At 33.8% G+C, this 20,350-nt stretch overlaps 1 long non-coding RNA gene, 2 other non-coding genes and 1 pseudogene across 3 annotated transcripts in view; 3 read left to right on the top strand and 1 right to left on the bottom strand.

Annotated features, from left to right (window-relative positions):
• Positions 1-10,572, top strand: part of LOC109165533 — a 33,577-nt gene extending 23,005 nt beyond the window's left edge. The window contains exons 3-4 of the long non-coding RNA XR_002051559.1: positions 4,015-4,020; positions 10,562-10,572. This is a non-coding gene — a long non-coding RNA (uncharacterized LOC109165533). The remainder of the gene's footprint in view (positions 1-4,014; positions 4,021-10,561) is intronic.
• A 35-nt stretch (positions 10,573-10,607) lies between these two features.
• On the top strand, positions 10,608-10,691 carry TRNAL-CAA. The gene has a single exon. It is a non-coding gene; the product is annotated as a tRNA-Leu (tRNA).
• Positions 10,692-10,770: 79 nt separating this feature from the next.
• Positions 10,771-10,854, top strand: TRNAL-CAA. Its single transcript has one exon. It is a non-coding gene; the product is annotated as a tRNA-Leu (tRNA).
• Positions 10,855-13,957: 3,103 nt separating this feature from the next.
• Positions 13,958-16,604, bottom strand: LOC109165531 (annotated as a pseudogene).
• Between the last annotated feature and the right edge of the window lie 3,746 nt (positions 16,605-20,350).

The raw sequence follows: 20,350 nt of genomic DNA, 5'->3' as shown, positions 1-20,350 counted from the left end.
TTTTCAAATATATGAATTATACATAGTAGCATGGAATCAATTAGTAAGACAATTATATTACGTAATCTAATAAATAATTTACTTTTTAAATTATATCCCTTCTTTAATAATACATATTTTCTTAAAGTATATACATAGACTATGGTTATCAATATAAAATTAAAATTATATACATACATACATACATATATATATATATATATATATATATATATATATATATATATATATATATATATATAATGGATAATATTATTAGTACAAAATAAATTATACTTACCTTAATAATTAATAATTAATTATTAATATTATTACCTAATAATTATATATTGTTACGTTTTTCGGTGTAATTATTATGATAATTTATATACATATATATTTTTATACTTAACGTATAATATTATTGGCATGAAATAAATTATACTTACCTTAATATATAATTAATTTTTAATATAATTTCTTTATTTTTATTAAAAGTAATTATTCTGATAATTTTTCTTTCATTATTTTGTGTGATTATTATGATAATGTATTTAAATTTTGGAAGAGATTATTAAAAATATTATAATTAATATAAGTAATATAATTAATGAAATTATTATGGTAATTATCACAATATTTGGTAATTATAATTTATATAATTAAAGAAATTGAGAAATATAAGATTTCTTCCATAGAAATATTTGTGACAATTTAATTAAATTAAAATTAATAAAATATAAAATATAATTAAAGAAATGAAATTATTAAATTAACAAAACATGAATATTTCTAATCATACATACACTTATGCACTATAATAATCATGCAAAATTTAAATACAACTTTTTAAATTTTTAAATCTAATTTTTTAATTATAAATCTATCAATATAAATTATAATTAATGAAATTATATTATAGAACTTTTCTATATACATATTAATAAATATTATGTGTATATACAATGAATTATACAATCATATAAGGAAATGCGTCGGATTAGAGTTTAAATTTATTCATACAAAATTTAGAATTTACATTTTTTTATAAAAGTAATCAAATGTTAATGTTAATAATAATAATAAGAACTTTAAAATCAGAATTATAAATTAAGTATTAGGGTAATAATTAATCTATATATATATATATATATATATATATATATATATATATATATATATATATATATATATATATATATATATATATATATTATATAAAAACAAAATCATCCCTTTTCAAAAAAAAAAAAACAACAAAATCATCCCATTTCATTTTCCCTCCCAAACTTTTGTAGTAAAGCTTATTTGGTAAGTAAATGTCAAATGGAAATTAAATAAAATCTATTAATTGGTAATATTGCATAATTGGTAACATTATGTATGATATTATATTCTATAATATAATAATATAATTGATAATATTATTCTTCAAGTATAATAAAAATTCTATGTAATAATGTAATAATAAAAAAATAAAAATAAAATTAAAATAATAACAATAACAATAACTATAATAATAATAATAACAACAACAACAACAACAAATGTAATAATCCCAAAAAAAAAAACTATATACAAAATAAATTTAAAATTTAAAAAAAAAAAAGAAAAAAAAAAAAGGAAGAAGACAAATGTGGCTCCCCTTTGTAAATGATGTGAGATCATTTTGATTTCACATTGAAAATGTTTGGAAAGATGAGCTCTTAAACTCCTCTATATAAGAGGGGCATTTACAAACATATAATTGCTTGCCCATCAATATGGGCAAGTATTGAGAAGTCCAAAGACTTTTTTTTATTATTTTTTTTTATTTTTTTTTATTTTAGTACTATTAACCTGACAAATTATGCTGTCGATATGTGTCCACCTTGCAATGTAGACACAATTCAAAAGAATTTCATAATTATTAATATGAGTTAATACCATTTGAGGTCCTTCGATTATAGTGAGTTTGCCACGTTTAGTCCTAAACTTTCAAATTGACCATTTGTAGTCCTTCGAGTTTCAAATTTAACCATTCGTAGTCCAAGTTAACCACCCATGGTCCTTCAAGTTTCGAAATTTAACCAGTGGTAGCCCTCTTGAAAGGACCATGATTGGTTAAAATTTAATAGTTGAAGGACCATTGGTGGTTAACTTGGACCACGAATGGTTAAATTTGAAAGTCGAAGGACCACAAATGGTCGATTTGAAAGTTTAGGACTAAACGTGGCAAAACCACTATACTCAGAGGACCTCAAATGGTATTAACTCTTATTAATATATAGTTCAAAAATTCTGAACATATAGTTCTATAATTATGAACATAGTGTTTTGATTAAATATAAAATGTTAAACATTTGAATTTGTTAAAATTTTGTCGAATTTGTCAAATAATCAAATTACAACAACGACACGACGACGGTAACAACAACAACAACAACAACAACAACAACAACAACAACAACAATAATAATAATAATAATAATAATAATAATAATAATAATAATAATAATAATAATAATAATAATAATAATAATAACAATCCAAATAAAACTATATATAAAATAAAATTAAAATTAACAAAAAAAAAAAAAAAAAAAAAAAAAAAAAAAAAAAAAAGACAAAGGGAGCCCGTCCCTTTGTAAATGATATGAGATTATTTTGATCTCACATTGAAAATGTTTGAAAAGATAAACTCTTGAGCTCCTCTATATAAGAGGTACAAACATAATTGTTTGTCCATCAATGTTGCAAGTATTGAGAAGTTAAAAGGTTCTTATTTAAGAAACCTTAGCTTTGTCTTCTTATTTTAGTTTTTATTTATTTATTCATTATTTATTATTAGTGGGTTGGGAAAGATTAACCCAAAATGTATGTTTTGTTTTAGTTTTTAGCAGTTTAGAGCAAATTATTAAGTTATTAAATAATATTTTTGGTGTTTTGATTAAAGATAAATTGTTAAAATGGCGAATTTGTTAAAATTTTGGTGAATTTTTCAATCTCAATTTTTTAAAATTGTCAATAATAATAATAACAACAACAACAACAACAACAACAATAATAATAATAATAATAATAATAATAATAATAATAATCATCATCATCATCCAAACAAAACGATATACAAAATAAAATTAAAATTAGAAAAAAAAAAAAAGAAGAATGATGTGAGATCATTTTAATCTCACATTAAAAATGTTTGGAAAGATGAGCTCTTGAAAATGTTTACAAACATAATTGCTTGCCATCAATGTGGGCAAGTAGTGAGAAGTCCAAAGTTTTTTTTTTGTTTTTTTGTTTTTTGTTTTTGTTTCCTTTTTGTTTAGAAGTAAAGGAATATTAAAAATAGAAAGAAAACATCATCAAGGAGTATATGTATATTTTTAAAAACTGTAAATGTAAATTAAAAATGGAACGAAAATATTTCATTAATAATATTCTACATCATCAAATTTTAATGTAACGGAAATTAGGTAAAAATATCAATACATCTATATTATAATTGACTAATTGACTGAAAATAAAAAAAAAATTGACTGAAAATGAATGTAATATTACTAATTGACTGAAAATTTTAAAAGGAAATGAATATTAATAATTGACTGCAAATAAAAAAATGCTCCATATTTGACTAAAAAAAAGAAGAAGAAATGACCAGATCATTGCATTTTAATTAAAAATGGAATGAAAATTAAAAATTGGAAAAAAATATTTCAATAATAATATTCTACATTATCAATAGTAAATGCATATTTTAAATAATAGTAAAGGTAAATTAAAAATGAAACGGAAATATTTCAATAATAATATCTACATCATCAATTAAAAATGGAACGAAAATTAGGTAAAAATATCACTACATTTGATATTCTAATTGATTAATTGACTGAAAATAAAAAAGAATAATTGACTGAAAATGAATCCGATATCACTAATTGATTGAAAATATAAAATGATAACTAATTGAGTAATATTATACCATTATATATTTTAATCCAAGTAATCCGTCCTGATGGATTGAAGGTGTTAGCTCTAGACGAAGATGAATAGGATTGTGTTCTCACTACCAATGTCGTCTACAAAGAGGTTTCAATAATGTGTAAATATAGTCGGTGATATTAAGTTTTTTTTCTTAAATGCAAAAATTGTTATATATCTAGACAAAAAAATATATCTTCTATACAAATGAATAAGGATACCAATTCATGTTGTTAGAGAACAAGCACATTTTTCTAATTTATGAAAATTCTAAACAATGAAAATTTTAAACAATGATAAATAAAATCTTCAAAGTTATAACACTGTATGCGTACATCTAGACATTAGCTATTAATTTAAGTAATTATTTGCACAAATTCAAGCAATGATAATATCAAACTATATAAACGATCCAAACCATATATTTAATTGCACTATATAATATTTGATGTTCTAATTTAAATAATTATATATCGATTCATATATTCTTAATATATTACAACAAATCCATTCCGTGCATCGCACGGGTGCAAATACTAGTGAAATTAAAAAGGATAGCACTTATGTAAGACCAAATACTAATATGCTATTATGGTAAAATATATATATATAAAATAAAAAATTAAAAAAAAAAACTTGTGAAATGCATGTTTTATTTTAGTCTCTAAATTATAAAATTAGTCAATTTTTTTTTTTTTTTTGAAAATCAACCAAAGACATTTTATTAAATCATCAAAGCAATACAAGGAGGTATAGAAGAAATCCAACAAACGGGATCAGTTTGCAAACGAGCCGCCCTTGTCAAAGCATGACCTAACTTGTTTACTGATCTAGAAATATACCGAATAGACACTACTTCAAAATGTCGTTTCAACTCTCGACATTCACGAAGAACACAACCTGCGAATGAGAAATCAGGCAAAGAACCGTTCAACAGGTTACACACCAACTGGCAATCAGATTTAACCACCACCCTATGAAGACCTCTCTCCTTAGCCCATGATAGTGCCTCTTTAACCGACATTGCTTCAGCCAAATGAGCATCATTCAAACAATGGAGTGGACCACTCTTTGCTGCAACATAGGAACCACTATTATCCAGAATGACCATTCCATAGCTAGCATTTCCGGAGTCTGCAAATACGGCTGCATCAACGAAGATATGATATGACAGATTTAGGGACACCATGCCAACCTGCACCCCTTCGTCAAGTGATACACTCCCAGATTCCAACCTCCTGCCTTCCTGCCAAATATTTATCAAGCGAGCTACCTCCATCTTGATCTTAGGCGCCTGCCATGGAACTTGGTTCCAAACAAGATTGTTCATCCCGTTCCATATAACCCAACAGAGAGCAGCGTAAGTAAGCCTTGTTGCGGTCGAAGGACTCGCTAAACCAATAGTCAGCCAGGTAACGAAATCTTCATCAGCGAAAGAGAGCACACAATCTGCATGATCTGACCAAAGAGGGGTAATGAACGCACAATCACAGAACAAATGGTGCAAGGACTCAGGCTGTTGATGACAAATAGGGCAAGCGTTATCAACTACCGCATGCCTACTTGCCAAAGCAGAAAGTGTAGGGAGCACTCCATGAATACACTGCCACAATTTTTTTTTTAATATTTGGTGGCACTTTCAATTTCCACAACTGCTTCCAGAAAACAGAAAATGGCGGATTAGTGTTATGCAAATCCGAGAGCATATGATACCCATTGCGTACAGGATATAAACCTCGAACATCCCCATTTCCAACACCATTGGTCTTCGAACAGGATAGAGATTGGGATCTTCAATATAAGATTCACATCACGGGGTTCCAATAAGGTGTTCAAAGTTACTACATCCCAATCCTGTGTAACAGAATTTATCAACGAGCTAACCTTTAAACCTGCACTATTATCCGGTATAGGAGTATGGATAAATGGATTGTCATCGTCTGGAAGCCAAGGATGGTTCCATACACTTGTAGTACGCCCATTCCCAGTCCTCCGAATACATCCATGCCTGAGAACCTCCTAACCTGCCAGAATCGATCGCCAGCAATAGGAAGGATTGGCTCCAATTGTAGCACTTAAGAACTCACCTTGCGGATAGTAGCGGGATTTCATCAGCATGGCAACTAGAGATATTGGCTTTGTGAGTAACCACCATCCCTGCTTAGCAAGAAGAGCAGTATTGAAACGTGTTAGGCACTTAAAGCCTAATCCTCCATTCATCTTTGGCTCACATAGTCTAGACCAAGACATCCATCTTATTCCACCTCCACGCCTACCATTAGAAGACCACCAATACTTATTCATTATTCTCGGGGAGGTAGTAAACATTCATGGTGTATGTAGGGAGAGCTTGCGCAACAGTCTTTAACAAGATCTCCTTTCCAGCTCGTGACAAGAACTTCTTGTTCCAGCCACTTAGTCTGTCGTTAAGCTTAGTTTCAATATAGGAAAACACTTCACGTTTGTTGCGTCCAATGTCCATTGGCAACCCCAAAGATTTACCAATGTTATTTTCTTGGCTCACATTGAAAATCGACGCCACAGAATTCCTCGCCCCAACATTTGTGTTTCTGCTGTAAACAATACAGGACTTAGTAAAATTGACGGACTGACCGGACATCCTTTCGTAAGCTACTAGGCATGCCTTAACCGCTTCTGCTTCCAAAGTTGTAGCTTTAAAGAATAGCAAGTTGTCGTCGGCAAAGAATAAATGCCAGACCCCGGGCACACCCCTAGCGACAACGCATGAAGATATAACTTTATTAATAACCGATCTATTCAGAAGATGAGATAGTCCCTTAGCACACAATATGAAAAGATACGGAGACAAGGGATCTCATTGTCTTAAGCCACAAGAAGGTACGATATAATAAGTGGGTTCCCCATTAATCCCAACCTTGTACCGTACCGTGGTCACACACCTCATAATAATAAAAATCCATCGTTGATCAAACCCCATGCGACTTATAATTTCCTTCAAAAACGGCCATTCCATTTTGTCATACGCTTTAGCCATATCCAGCTTAAGCGCACACCAACCGTCTCTTCCATCTCTCTTCCGGTTAAGATAGTGCAACACTTCAGAGGCAATGAGCACGTTGTCTGTGATTAATCGACCCGGCAAGAAGACACTTTGTGACACCGAGACAACCTTATCAAGAACATCTTCATTCGGTTAGCCAACATTTTAGACAAGATTTTGTAAACAACATTACATAGGGCTATGAGGCGCAGATCTGCCATAAGAACCGGATTTGATTTTTTGGGGATCAAAGTTATTATAGCATCATTCAAACCAGATGGCCACTCCTCCTCCTCCTTCAAACAGTTTATAACAAAATGAGCCACATCGTGCCCAATTTCTCCCCAAAAGTGCTGGAAAAAAGCTGGGCTAAAACCATCAGGTCCCGGGGATTTTTCTGGAGTCATGCTAAAGAAAGCGTCTTTCACATCATTAACAGTAAAAGGAAGCAATAAATCCGCATTATCCGATTCGGTCACCTTTGGAATAAAGTCAACTAGAGAGTTGTGCAAACTTACTCCTTTTGAGCTGAAAATATTCACGTAGTATTGTTTAGCCAAAGTCAGTAACCCCAAACCTTCAACCCACTGTGCCGATTCATCCTTGAGCCTTATGATTCGATTCTTCCTTTTCTTTGCCGATGCGTACATATGGAAAAATTTCGTATTTCTATCCCCATGAGCCAACCAAGTTTATTTTGCCCTTTGACTCCAGAAGATATCCAATTGATCGTGCAGGGTTTGTGGCCTACAGTCAGCTTCACAAAACATGCTCATGGATTCAGCATCACGTTGGTCCCTCAAATAATTGAGCCGGCCATGCAGCCAACTTATCTCACGTTCGGTTCTTTTAACAAAATCACCTCCCCAACGTTTAAGGAGAAGACCACAGTGATCAAGTCTAGTCGGCAAAATCTCCCCCAAAGATTCATTCCAAGCTTCCAGTACCTTCTCCTTACAACCCATCTCCTTGAGCCAAGCGTTCTCAAACATAAATCTGCGTTTTTGTCTCGCCATCTTCGGGCCATCAATTTCAATGAGTATAGCCGTGTGATTCGAAGTGAAAACATCATTATTGTACACTATAGCGTGGGGAAATAAAGTACACCAATCAACATTAGCCACAGCTCGATCCAATCGTTCCTCTACCCAATCATCCGTTCCTTTCCAGCGTTCCCAAGTATATTTTCTGCCCCTCATTCCAATGTCAAATAAACCGCAATCGTCTAATGCAAGGTTAAATACACCAATTAGAGCAGTAGGATGAGGATGTATGGCGCGTTTCTCACCCGGAAAGGCAATATCATTAAAGTCGCCAGCCACTAACCATGGTAATGAAGACTTGGTTTGCAGCGAGCGTAGAAGGTCCCAAGATTGCTGTCGACGGTTTCTCTAGGGAAATCCATAAAAACACGTTAATCTCCAGGGGTTGCTGTCAGGCAGTCGCACCTGAATATCAATGTGATTTTTGGAATAACTTATAAGAAAAGCAATACCTTTATCACGCCAAAAAAGAGCCAGACCCCCTCGGAGACCACCACCATCTACATAGAAAAGGCCATCAAAATTCAATTTACGCTTTAGGTTTTCAGCATGGTCAATTCATACCTTTGTCTCAATTAAAAAAATAAACATCGGCTTCGTTTTGACTTCTAAGGCCATCTCGAATTGTGCGTGGATTGCCGATCTCACGACAGTTCCAGCATAAGGTACTCATTGGGATAGGCGGGATTGGTCCAAACCAATTCCCGCCAATAGCAAGTTTTTTGGCTCCATGTTCTCAACTTCCATAATACAATCTGACTCAGAACCACCTTCATCGATCGTCTCAGTATGGCGCCTCTTTTGATCAGAAATAGTCAGACCAACTTCAGAGTCAACCCCACTGTCAGGTGCTTCTTTATTTGGCTCATGCAGAATAACGGCCTCATTTAAAATAATATTTTCAAATAAAGCACCACGCGTAGAATCGCGGATTTGTAGGGAATGGTGATCCGATTTAGGATCTACCGGATTCTTTCCTCTATCATCACGGTCAAGCTGTCGTCCCGGAGCCGCCCATTGTCGGCGCTCCAGTCTCGTCGGCGGCGCGATCCATTCTTGCCCGACTGACGGAGTATTCCTACGGCCACCAGCCCTCATCTCTGGACCAAACGGCTTAACCATAGTACTATCCCATCCCTGAACCAAGCGAGGACAAACCTTATCCCCATGGCCAAGGAAACCGCAGATGAAACAGAACATGGGAAGTCGTTCATAATGAAACTCCACCCGAAACTATTCTCCATTATTCTTGTTCAGCTTCATACCTTTCTTGAGGGCCTTCTCAACATTAATCTCAACCCGTAAACGGAAAAACGTTTGCATCGAGCCATCAAAGTTCCTTTCATCAAGTTTGATAACACGACTTATGAAAGATCCGATTGCCTGAAGAACCCCATCAGAACGAAAACCTGCTGGGCGATTGTGAACTTGGATCCAGAACTCAGCACTGTTGAGGGTTACTGATTCCAGGTTGTCATCAATGGAGATACGCTTCAAAAGTAACAGGTTTTGTTCAAAAGCCTAGGGACCACCTTCGACGATACGCATTATGTCACTCTCATGATAGAACTCCAACAAAAAACGCTTGGGTTTCAGCTCTTTGACATTCATCCCTATCGCTGGACGCCAGGTAGTAGCCAGAGTATCTCTAAAGAACAAGTATTTCGGAGATTTACTTGCAAGCAGCCTTCCTACCGCGTAGAAGACTTCCTCCTCATCCCCTGAGTGCAGAGTAACGTTGCCAACCTGTTGCGCATCGCCATCATCGTCGAGATCCGCAAGGTTCAAGGTGGCAAAGGCGCTTGTAGTAGCAGAAGTGTCCATGCCGGAAAGTAGCGGAAGAAAACTCACAGAAGCGGAGGAGAAAACTCGCGAAACTAGCGAGAGGAAAAATTAGTCAATTTAATTCATGTATTACTAAAAATAAAATATTAAGTAAAATTATTGATGTCATTGAATATGCTTATATAGCTAGATGACATAACTACGGCCCTGTTTGGTAAAAAATTGGCCTATAGGTCAATTTTGGCTTATTTGGTCATTATTAATTGTTTGATTTAGTTAAAATATCAATATAAGTGTTTGATTAATTAGCTTTTTGCAACTCCAAAATGTTAAAATTCAAAAAGCTACTTCAAGCAACTTTTTCAATTAGCTTTTTTAAAAAAAAAAAAAATTATATCAAACATCTATCAGCTAACAGCTAATTTACTAAACACTTTTCTACAACAGCTAATGTTATCAATTAGTTATACCCTCTAATTAACACTATCAGCTATCAGTAACAGTCATTTACCAAATAGGACCTACATAATTTGATGATGTAACTACCACATTATTCATTATTTTAACACAAAATATACATTAAATGTCACTAATATGATTACATGAATAGAATTTGGGGTATTCTACTAGTAATGATTAATGACTCCACAAGTACTACACCAAAAATTAAACAATTAAATAAAGATGATCGGATATTGAGTTATAAAGCCGTGAAATACTGAAATTCGATTTAAAAAGTCTGGCTACTTGTTCTTCATTATTAGAAAAGCTATTATTACAGTATAAATATTTGTTTGATCAAAATCAAGCATCAAGTCAGGATGGCCGAGTGGTCTAAGGCGCCAGACTCAAGTTCTGGTCTTCGTGAGAAGGCGTGGGTTCAAATCCCACTTCTGACAATTTATTTTAACTGCTCCAATGGTTGGGCTTCCTTCTTTTATTGTATAAATATTTTTTTTGATCAAAATTAAACATCAAGTCAGGATGGCCGAGTGGTCTAAGGCGCCAGACTCAAGTTTTGGTTTTCGTGAGAGGGCGTGGGTTCAAATCCCACTTCTGACATTTTATTTTAACTGCTTCAATGGTTGGGCTTTCTTCTTTACTTCCCCTATGCTAGATACGGTAATATATCTTCTATGGAATATGCCATTGGTTCATTAGTTGGGTTTCCTTCTTTACTTCCCCTATGCTAAATGATACAGTAATATTTCTTCTATGGAATATGAATTTTACTGTATTCCTTATGTAAGTGTCCTTAAATAAAAGAAATGGTCAAATAAGCCATTAAATTTTATTTTAAAATACAATTAAATTTCTAATTTTTTTTTAAAAAGGTGCAATTAAGCATTCAAATTTATCATTTTAGTGCATCTAAAATTCTAAACCTAATAACTGGTAATTCACCTGAAATAATCAGTCATCAAGATTCTGGCGACAACTCTGACGATAATTCCGGCGATTAAAAAATTTCAGCGACTTTCATTTTTTTTTTTTTATGGAATAAGGGTCAAATAGGTCATCGAACTACACACAAAAATTTAATTAGGTCACTGAACTCAAAAAACATGTAATTGGGTCCCTAAACAACGCAAAATGATGCAATTGAACCCAAAAGTGACCTGCTTACCTGAAGTGGAGGTTATTTTACAAAAATAATAATTTTTATTTTATTAAATAATTGTAAATAACAAAATAAGAAATAAAAAATAAAAAATAAAAATAAAAACCTCATCTCCAGGCCGCCGGAGACGAAGGGCCAGGTTGGAGATGAAGGAACATCTGGCCTGGAGACGAGGCGTTTTTTTTTTTTAAATTGTTGTTTTGTTATTTACAATTATTTAATAAAATAAAAAATTATTATTTTAATAAAATAACCTCCACTTCAGGTAAGCAGGTCACTTTTGGGTTCAATTGCATCATTTTGCGTTGTTCAGGAACCTAATTGCATATTTTTTGAGTTCAGTGGCCTAATTGTCTTTTTGTGTGTAGTTCGATGGCTAAGTTGACCCTTATTCATTTTTTTTTTGTTTAAAAATCTGACAACTGTGACTGGTTGTCTTCTTCACTGGAAATAATCGGTGATCAAGATTCCAACGATAATTCCGGCGATTAAAAAATTTCAGCGACTCTTTGATTTTTTATTTTTTTTTATAAATTCGACGACAGTGACCGGGTTGTCTTCTTCATCGGAGAAGACAACCAGATTGCTAGTCGACCAGTCGGTCGTCGCTGGTCGTCTACTTCGGTGGAGAAGACTGGAGAAGGCTACTAGCAATTTTTTTTAACAATCGTGAACAGTGGTCAACGGTCCTAATTTTACCTGTAACCTATTGGTTAACGGTAAATCAGACTTAATTGACGCATTTTAACAAGTTTGAGTGTTCAAATACAGTTTAAAAAAAAAATCAATGGCCTAATTGCACTTTCTAGTAAAGTTTAAGTATCTATTTACTCTTTTCCCTTAAATAAATAGATATGAAGTGAAGAGGTGTTGCATGTGATTGGCAAAAATCACAAATTTTTTAAATTAAAGACTTATTTAACCTAGTTAAGCTTTATTATTAATCATGAACTTTAAATATCGCTATTTTATTATTTTATAGAGATAATGCCCATGTAATGTATTAAATTTAGGGTGTGTTTGGTTGACACATGGGAATCGTAATCGGTATGGCTACCAAATATTTGATAATGGTAATGAGTTTTAGTGAAAGTATTTTGTATGTTTGGTAGTATGGTGAAATGAGAATGATTATCAGTAATGTTGTTTGGTATGTATGATCCTATAACGAGAATAAAGATTTGAAAAATACAAGAACACAAAATCAAGACAATTGATTCTAATATAAAGATATCCAAAACACCAATATGAACAAAAAAATAAAAACAAAAATCTAAAAGCACTAATCAAAGGGGATGAGAATGAATAAGGGAATGAAAGGTGATGATACCATTATTTTATTTGGGTATGAGTTTTTCAATTAAGGGGGTATTTGAAACCCATTGTAGTGTTCTAAAAACATATTAACCAAACAATACCAATCACTTTGATACACATTCCTTAGAGTTAAACCTGTCAACCAAACACACCCTTAGTCTTTTCAATAATTGTTGCATATTTTTGTGCCTTACAGCACATTTTTGCCTTCCAGTGCATATTGTTATTCCTTCTAGAGCATATTGTTGTGCCTTCCGGTCACATTGTTGTTGATCGTAAATAGCGATTTTTTTTTTTTTTTTTAAATGAGTTGATCTAAGGTTGAGATTCTACTGCATTTTTTACTTGCGGCCTTCACCGCACCAGAACCTAAACATATATATATTTCACATGCACTCAGTGGACTCGGAGGCCGTGTATATGTGTCCACGTGCTGCAATATGCTTGGCAGGTTTATATATCTTCTTACATGTTAGCTACTAATCGCAAATAGTTAATTTTATGAAAATTGCACTTTTTGTCCCTATGTTATAGTGTAATTGTAGAATTCATCCTCAATTATTGATCGTGCTCACTTTTTGCGTTTAAGCTATCATTGGCGTTGCACTTTTCATGCTCACTTTTCTCCCTAAACTATACTAATGTTGCAAATTCTATCCCTAATGTTTTGTTAGTAAAGAGACGAAAAGTACAACGTTAATGATAACTTATGGAGGGACAAAAAGTGAATATGACCAACAATTATGGACGAATTCTACAATTATTGTATAACTTAGAAACGAAAAGATTTTCTCTTAATTTTATCAAACATATCTCTATGATCTGCTAAAACAATTTGTTAGTCAAAACTGATGAAACAATTCCCTATCTGATATCCCCTAACTAATTACCAATTCACTACTTAGTTAATTGCCAAACAATGTCAGAATATTGCATAAAATAAAAATAAAGATTTTTTTTTTTTTAAATCACTATAGATAGGGACTTACACATTTGTATTTTCTTTTTTAAAAAAATATCAAATAATAATGCATATCAACTATTCATCACTTTTGTACTCTCCTATAGTATACATGCATGGTAAAGCTGTGAGAGTGAGTGTATTAACGTAAAAAATAATAACAGTACTAGCTCAAAGCTTGGTACTTGGTAGTTTAGTAAAATTAATTTTCCTTGTATATAAAAAATAATAATAATAATTCAATGCTAAAAAACACATCCAAAAAATTAGCATAAAGGAGTCCCCCAAAAGGGAAACAAATTTAATTTAAATTAATTAACGACCCTACAACTCTTCCTAATTTCTCCTTCCTCCCCAGTCAAGACCTCAATAGAGCCCATCTTCACCATTGCAGCGGCAAACTTTTTAGCCCATCCACCACCGTTGTTTGCATTATTCCGCACAATCCTAGCCGTCAAAGGACTGTCTGCCAGCGTCTGATCCGAGGTTAGCACTCCACGACCTTTCATCAAATTAACGTAGTACTGATTATCCAACCTGTTTTTCATCAATAAATTAAAGAACTTCGTCAGTAGAGGAATAGAGGAATAGCCATTGGGCCAACTTGATATATACTGGCCTACTGGTTCCCTAAATTGCCTCTGAAGAATGGAAAAAATGTCTTGTCCCTTAGACCAACTCGGCCATCTTGACATTTTTATCATTTTTTCATCTTGACAGTTACACAGATCAATAATCCATAAATATCATTTTTCATTTTTAAGAAAGAAGAAGGGAAAATGGTCAAATAGGCCCTCGAACTTTAGCTTAAAAGTCAATTAGACCTCTAAACTTTTTAAAGGTGCAATTACACCCATCAACAATTCATTTAAGTGCAATGAAGCCCAAAAAACAAATTAATAACCTGTGATACAGGTCATTAGGGTTCAGGCCACCTTCCGGCGAATTTTTCGAAAAAAAAAAAAAAGTGACCGGCGAAATTTTCGAAAAAAGAAGTGACCGGCGAAATTTTCCATAAATCTGGGTCCGTTGCTGGTCACATTTTTTTGTTGGAAAATTCGTCAGCCTGAACCCTAATGACTTGTGATAGCAGGTCATTAACTTGTTTTGGGCTTCATTGCACCTAAATGAATTATTGATAGGTGTAATTGCACTTTTAAAAAGTTTAGGAACCTAATTGACTTTTAAGATAGTTTGAAGGCCTATTTGATCCTTTTTCCGAAGAAGAATGAAAAGTATATAGGGAGGTTTATGCTAACCTGTTTGGAGTATGACAATCAAGCGGAGCTGTAGGATCAACACTGTTCTGCCTGGGACACATTTGTCTTAGCTTGTTGCCCAATCCGGTCTCCAAGGACGGATCCTGGAGAATTTCAGTGGAATTGGAAGAATACAATCTATTGGTAAACGAGGAACAATGCGACCTCCCGACGGAGTGCGCGCCGGAGAGCGTCACCATCTCGTCCAGCGAAAGCCCTTTGCGCCGGAAGTTCTTCTCCAGCTCCTCCGCATCGGCGAGGAAAGACGGCAGGTGTTGGGTCGGGTCATCGAAGAGGGAGACCCGGCCGTCGCGCCGCCCGGCAGGCACGTCGTAATTGATCCCTCCCAGCACCGCCGCGCTGTCTCTGGCCGCAAACGCCACGATGTCGGCGCAGGAAACGGTCTGCGGGCATTGCGATTCCACCCAGTATTTGGCTTTGTCGATCACGTCGAAGCCGCGAAGGCTAGGGTTGTTGGCCGGATGATCCTTTTCTGCTTTGCTGTTTAGTGTTGAGTCCACAAGGATTGAAGCGTCACACCCCTTTACCATTTCAAAATTCAATTCAACAAAAATAATCAATATTTCGCCTTTGGCCTGTTTGGTAAAATGGTCAATTTTGGTTTATTTAACCACTATTAGTGTCTATTTGAATTGGTTAAACAATCAGTTTGATTAATTAGTTTTTTTTTGTAACAACTTATTGCTCTAAAATGTAAAAATTCAAAAAATTGTTCAAAAGTAACTTATTTGATCAACTTTTTGAAAAAATCATTTTGTATGTAAACAGCTAATAGCGCCAAGCACCTTGTACTCAGATGACATGTAGTGACCTCTCCCATATGAGAGGTCATGAGATCGAGCAGATACGAGTCAGTAGCATTCAAAGACTTTACCAGACAAGTCAAACTACTAAACAACTATTTACCAAACACCCCCAATATAATTCAACAAAAATAAAGGGCAACCTTAGTATCATATTAAAAAATTGAAAAAAAAAAAAATTATGGCCCTGTTTGGTAAAAAATTGGCCTATAGGCCAATTTTGGCTTATTTGACCACTATTAATTGTTTGATTTAGTTAAAAAATCAATATAAATGTTTGGTTAATTAGCTTTTTGCAACTCCAAAAGGCTAAAATTGAAAAAGCTACCCCAAGCAACTTTTTCAATTAGCTTTTTGAGAAAAGAAATTATACCAAACAGATAACAGCTAACAGCTAATTTACCAAACACTTTTCTACAATCAGCTAATGTTATCAACTATTTATACTTTCTAATTAACACAATCAGCTAACAACTAGTCATTTTACCAAACAGGGCCTATATATTATGAAAAATATTAGCATACCCTAACAAAACAATCGTGAAAATGCAAGCGCAGGAGGCCAGCACGAGGGAGGGATCTCGCCGCACTGCTTTCTTCACCACCTTTCTCACAATGGCCTCTCCCTGAGGACAACTCGAGTGGTAGAACCCTACTTGTAAGGCAGCCGTTGAAACATTTGCTAGCGTAGATATTGTAACTAGAAGCACCATCAACATTAACCTTCTTGTCACTTTATAATCTCCTTCACTCTTCATCTTTATGACTTTATTGATTAGTACAAAGTTTATAATTACAATTAAATTATAGAGAGAGTGTGTGCATGTGTAGTGAGGGTGAGGAAGAATATGAGTTCATGTATACCTATATATATAGGAACCAAATAGGCTAAAACTCTAGCATTTTGAACATGTCTTTGCATGGTGTAAGAAGAGATCGAATATTATTATTATTATTATTATTATTATTATTATTATTATTATTATTATTATATTTATCCAAATGAATAAATTAAACTTCCATGCTCCTTCCAAGATTTGGTAAATTAAAAATGTTTATATTGTATTATTATTAGTTTAGAATTGGCCAATTGGGTAGATTTGATGCATGCTAAGATGGAGGAAATTGTCAAAGCCAACTGGAGATCAGAGTAGTATCAAATTACGTACATGCCAAAATGAAAAGGTTGTCGATTGAGGTTATTGTTACGTTTTAATTTGACTTGTTAAACACGCTGTTTGCATGCTGGAATCCAGGCTATTCAATAAATCTTGGATTAGATTAATATTTGTTTTGTAATTAATGACTTGTTTTTACTTGTGGGTTTCGACATCTATCGTCCATCACTTTTCATTTAACTTCTTTACTTTCGTTCTGCCAGGGTTACGCGGTAGTGCACCTCAGATTATCAACAAATAAGATTAGATTTCGTTTTTTTTTTTAGGAAATTAAAATAAACAAATACAATTATACCAAATGTCATCATGTCACACTAGGAGCATCCTCAATAGGGCATAAATTTTGATGAGTTTTTGCAGGTGTGACTAAAAAAGAGGAAATGGGAAGGAAGACAGAAAAATTAAAAAAAAAAAAAACAAAATCTGAAAAAAAAAATTGAAAAAAAATTCTTCAGAATTAACGTGCCCCCCCGCGCATGGAGTGCACGTGTCCGATTGGACGCTAGTTTTGCTCCTCACGCGACAAAAGCTTTGCTATGCTGAATCTTGGTGGGTCCCACGCGAAAGACAAATCCCAGATCCTTATGTAATGAAAAAACTTTAAAAAACCCTTCTCCCCCATTTGTTAAAAAATCATCTCTAAATTTTTAAGCAAGCAAAAATCACTTAAAATCCACTATTATGGATGCCCTAATATTTTCCACAAAGAGGATGGATTGCATGCCATATACATTTGTTGCCAATTACGTGGTACACAAATTAGTCTTTCAATGAATATGTTTGACACAACAACCACATATTGATGCGTAGTATATTTGCAAACAAATAATTCTCGGAGTACGAGTTATCGATCCACAGGGAAGTGGTTGTATCAAGCACTAGTTACTAACTTATTCATTAGAGCTAATCCTAACAATTACTTAGATGATTGATTGGCATAAAATAAATAAAATAAAACAGAGGTTCAGGATTTTGAAAACAATTAGAGAGAAGTTGAGATTCATGGGATTCAAGTATTTAATCACCTAGTGCCAATTATCGTTTGCAATATTTAGTTTGGAATTAAGATTTGTGTGGGAATGCAAAGTGGAATCGAATTACTCCCGTAATCTCTATTCCTAGTGAATTTCCACTCCCATGGCTTAAACACCCAATAAGATCAAAGATCAGCATTCAATTATTCCTAATTACTACCATCTCCCGATTGGCAACAATCTAGAATAAACTTCCCCTAATAAGTTCCCCTTTCCCAAGGACCAACCATTAGGTGCAATCGTGTGTGCCCTAATTTATGCCCCAACTCCCATTGGTGACACAAACATGGCTATGAAGCTAGTAATTATGGCCATTAATTACAAGCATCAAACAATATTATCACGATTGCAACACAAGTATTAAACCCAAATAATAATATATTAAAGAAACTGAGAGCTCAGGCACATAGGTTCATAAACACTTTTACCCAAGAATCTCTAAAGAATTTAGCCAAGCATGACTAAATTATACATAGCAAATATAAATAAAGAATTACAAATCATCAAAAGAGTACAAGAATTAACCAGACGATTTTCCCAAATCTCCCTAGTCTTCTTCTTGCTTTCCAAGACAACTTGTGGCTCTTGATTTCTCTCCTTCTTGTCTCCAAGAATCTCTGAAAATCTCTCTGTCTCGGTCTCCCCCATTAGGGTTGAGGAAGGAGGGATTTTATAGTGGGTACAAAGTTGAGATGAAATAGGAATCTTGTACCAAATTGGACTCAAATTCTAATTCCTATATTTAAATAAAGAAATTGTCGTCTTTAATGATATTTAGAATTTGGAAGATTCCTTGAATTGCTAACTTTTAATATGGAGATATGAGCCTTGAAATCCGCGCAATTGATATTAGGAAAAGAGATCTCGCGCTTGTATTGAATTTCGCCCAGCTGCGCCACTTTAGGCGTCTGTTTTTATCCCAGAAATAGACGCCTATTCTCTCGACGCGTCGAGAATTTTCTCCACGCGTCGAGACTTCCTGTGCGCAAATTAGTTAGCTACTGGAAAATTTCGACGCGTCGAGCCCTTGGCTCGACGCGTCGAGTCCACTGGGCCCCGAACTCGTCCAAAATTGCTCAAAACTCATCCTTGAACTTCCCTTGCTCATATCTTTGACCTAAAATGGTTCAAAAACACTAACAAACACCGTAAAACATTCAAAACAAGTGTGAACCATAATTAAATGATAATAGCAAGGAAAATATGTATTAAATAAGCAAAATTAAAGAACTTAAATACTGAGATGATTCAAAATAACTATAATAACAAGCAAAGATGTGATAACATCACCCCCTCACACTTAAGCTTTTGCTTGTCCTCAAGCAAAACTAAGGAATAAAATCACAAATCAAAACATACAAATTACTCATGCTCTCTCTTGCACAACCTTTCAAACCACCAACCAACTTGCTACAAAACAACAAGCTTCAAGAATCAAATTAGTTTGGCACATAAGAGACCCATTTCTAAGCCAATAACCAAGCACCAAGAATTTAAAGTATGTGAGGATCAAGTGTGGACAAATACTCAGTTGAGATTATGCAAGACACAACTCAAGAATGAGATCCCATAGGCTTGCCCTTCATACTCCCCTAGATCAAATCTAAGAATTCATGCTAAGATCAAATAGGACTTTATTTAGCTTGTAATGGGGCTACGGGTGATGGCTAACAAAGAAGTGATATGGAAAAAAAAAGAGAGAATGTCACAATTTATCTAAACTTTTCAAAATTTGGAAGAGATGAGATAATCATAATTCCAAGGAGCAAATTTCTTTTAAGAACTTAGCAACTCTTTGGTAAAGTGGGGATCCAAACTCAAAAACTTTCAATCTCTTTTTTTTTTTTTTTTTTTCTTTTCATTCTTTTCTTTGTCTTTGGACTTCTTTTGGATACAGCAAGATAATTTTAATCCAAACTTTCATGACCTCCACACTTGAACATTTGTAACACTAGCTGCTTTTTTTTTTCGTAGCACAACTCCATAAAACTCTTCTTACCGAAAAGATAAAGATAAAAGTTTCATTCTCTCAAGGGTGGAAGGGAAATATTTGGCTACGGGCTAAGGGTTATAATAATGGGGTAAATCAAAGAAAAACAATCACAAAGAGGGGATAAGTGCTTAGCACTTATTTGAACAAACAAAAGGCACAATGGGGAAACGAAGGATAAAAATATATATAGGGACAGGTTTAAAGGCTATGGCTAAACAAAAATGGCCTAAATCACTTCAAAACATGCAAAACTTAGACATCACTTAGGGAGTAATGAGGCAAGTTCTAGCAAAACACCCATGACCGGAATCTCACATAAGCCTTCACTAGCAATGCAAAACACAAGATCAAGAATTAATCCAATTATTAAG

Source organism: Ipomoea nil, unplaced genomic scaffold, assembly GCF_001879475.1.
Source record: "Ipomoea nil cultivar Tokyo-kokei standard unplaced genomic scaffold, Asagao_1.1 scaffold3069, whole genome shotgun sequence".
NCBI classification, from domain to species: domain Eukaryota; kingdom Viridiplantae; phylum Streptophyta; class Magnoliopsida; order Solanales; family Convolvulaceae; genus Ipomoea; species Ipomoea nil.
This window is presented reverse-complemented; position numbering and strand designations above follow the sequence as displayed.